This window comes from Cibotium barometz, chromosome 40, assembly GCF_041138505.1.
Source record: "Cibotium barometz isolate CiBa-2024 chromosome 40, ASM4113850v1, whole genome shotgun sequence".
Classification (NCBI taxonomy): Eukaryota; Viridiplantae; Streptophyta; class Polypodiopsida; order Cyatheales; family Cibotiaceae; genus Cibotium; species Cibotium barometz.
In genome coordinates this window covers 49,170,008-49,172,920 of record NC_141085.1, presented here as the reverse complement: position 1 = coordinate 49,172,920, position 2,913 = coordinate 49,170,008, and the positions used below count along the sequence as shown (strand labels likewise).

Here is a 2,913-nt window from a genome sequence, read left to right as displayed (position 1 = left end):
GGATCAATACATAATCAATAGCACTCATTCCCTTGTTGGCGGTGTAGCATGTGCATTCCCCTGAGTTGGCAAATTTGTTCACTCCATTTATAGCTATTAATTGCATAGCTGTCATCATGCTTAGTAATGATGTTCCTTGTGGGTTTGTCACTTGGTCTTTTGAGCATCGCTTCCACATGTGGTCAAGTACATCCATTTTATGCTCTAGACCCGGAGGTGTCATGAGATTTATGACTTGCATTTGCGCATGTGCTATGCGAGCATTCATGTCCGCAGTAAGCATCACTACCCCTTCTTACGTGTAAGTGTTAATATCTACATACAAATCTTCAAAGGGGTTGTTCTTCTCTATGTTGAAAGCATTATAGAATGGTGATTCCCTATGGGGAATGTAGCACCCTGCTATGAACACTGGTTTACCTCCTGTGTCAATCTTGACCCATATGTATCGCTTATGAGCATCTTTTTTGCATATTGTAATCACTTTTTGAAGCTCTTCTTTGTACATCACTGCCACCCCTCTTTGTCCTCTCATCTTTGTACTCGGTATCCACAGAGAGTGTGTGACATACCCATCAACATGTGGTATCCTGCATGTATCGTGTTCCCATGTTTCCGATAGGAAAAGTACATCCGCTTGTGGTAAGACTTCTGTGAGCCCCTCCCCTTTGTGCCAGGGGAAGTCGCGACAATTCCAACTTATTACATGTAGTTTTGTGGTCCCATGGGCCTCCTCTTGTCATTTTTCCTGTTCTCCCCCTTCCGTGGTGGGTGTTTTCTTATTGGTGCATGCTTCATAGGCTTCCCTTCTTGCCTTCTATTGGTTCGGCGTTCTATCTTCACTTATGTATAATGGGCTGTCTTTTAGATATATGCAAGCATTTTCAAGGATAATGGCCCTCTTTCATGCATCTAGGAGTGTGCATACAATTTCCCGGTTGGTTTCGGGCTTCTTCTTCCCTACTCTGTGCTCGTCGTATACCACAACATCATGCATACCAAATTTAGTGGAAATGATATCCGTGATGTCCGTGTTCAATGTAAGCACTTGTTTCTGGAATGCCTCACACTACTATGTTCATCTTCCTTTTCTCTAGTTCGTTGTATTCTTTTTCATCCTCAATGACATACATTTCATCATTTGTGGTAGTGGTGGCCGAGTTTGTGTGCCCATTCTTTACTATGCTTGCCCAAGATCCTACATTTCCTGGTACATTTTGTTGGGTTCTCTCACTGATACGTGTAAGTTTTTCATTATGTGAGGCCAATGTATCCTGCGTCGTGTTGGTTTGTTTATTGAAGGCTTCTTGTAGTTCTTGCAACTTCTTCTCTTGGTTAAGGACCCGCATATCTTGCATTTGTAGCTTATGCTCAAGCTCTTGGTTTTTAAGTGCAAGGTTTTTTATTTCTTCACTTTGGTTCATCACATGATAGTTTGCATTGAGGTGATGAACCCCCATATGTCTTGCATGGAGCCCATCACTACATGTCCCTCGGTCGTTTCATCTACATGGCATTCTTGTGCTTTGTTTGCTCCTGTACTTATCCCTGTACCTGTTCCTGTACCTGTACCTGTACCTGTCCCTGTACCTCTCCTTTTTTAGGAGGCAAAGAAGCCGCTAGCAGAGAAAGGAAAGAAGGCTAAGATGGCGCAGCTCCTTTAGGATAAAAGGGACCCAATTTTTTTTGGGTCGGCTCTCTACCCAGAGAAAAGGGTAGTCCTTCTTGGGGGGGAGGTCAAAGAGCAAATCTGCGGTGGCTGGCGGGGCAGCTCTTCACTCAAGTACAGGAAGTCTTCTGCGCAGCAGCAGCAACAAGGGGGCCATCTGGGGTAGCAAGGGAACACCTACAGTTCCAAACCAGTTGTCTAATATACACAAGAAGAAGGCGACCTAATTGAAGAAGCACAGCCCTTTCAGAAGTACAAGCCTTATGGGTTGAGATGTACACAGCCTTTAGGGAGGGTTTAGACCAACACATCGACTAGGACACTAGTCAGAGGAATTGTTAAGTATGTGCACAAGAATCGATCTTGGAGACTCAAGATGCAAGCATAAGAACAATTCCAGAAACTGAATCTGGCATGGGAGTTCTCTTGGAGCAAGCCTCAGCTGAAAGTATGCTCATGCACACACACACCAACCACGTGAGGGCCTTAGGGCATCCGAGCGTCCCCCGCAAGGAGTGAGGGCTTCCCTTATATAGGCTGCTGGGCTGGTCCTCAAATTAGTAGACAAGAGGGTTGCAATTTTGGGAAAAGAACAGCTTTCTTGGTCAAAAAGCAAACCCTTCTAGCCAAAATCAAAAAAAGGCAAAGACTAATCAGTTGAAGAGAGTGCGTGGCTGAAGAGGGTGCGTGGCTGATCTGGGTATAAAAGTGTCACCAACCTGTATTAAATCTACTTAATACATATACTAATGATAATTACCAGAAGCATAAAGGCTGGAACCCACAAGCTCCTTAGGAGAGGTAGTCCTGAAGGTACTGTAAACTCTGTATGAGTACAAGTGCAGTATGATGGTATGATTAGTAGTAGTCAGCTTAAGCAGGGGAAACACCTGATGAAAGGTTTCTCTCTTGATTGAGATGAGCATGGGAGAGAGGGTATAAAACCCTAATCTGTCAGCTGACTATGCAGGCGTGATAAATCAGATGGGCTGGACAAAAAGAAGCTAAGTCACTTGGATGTAGGTTCACACTTAAGTGACCTTTGGCCAGAAAGAGCAAGGCTCTACCAAAAAAAGCGCATAATAAAGTACAGCTGCCCCTACCATGGGTGCCAGGTTTATGCTAGAAAGAGCTCACTTTTACCAGAAGAGGCAGAAAATTAGCTTTTTCATATCTGCGATTTCTTTTATCTGCTAAACCCGGACCAGCCATGTTGACTTTATGCTCAGCTAGGCTGTGCAAGC

At 44.2% G+C, this 2,913-nt stretch overlaps 1 pseudogene; it reads right to left on the bottom strand.

Moving 5' to 3' along the window:
• Positions 1 to 739: 739 nt before the first annotated feature.
• Positions 740 to 1,471, bottom strand: LOC147615597 (uncharacterized; annotated as a pseudogene).
• Between the last annotated feature and the right edge of the window lie 1,442 nt (positions 1,472 to 2,913).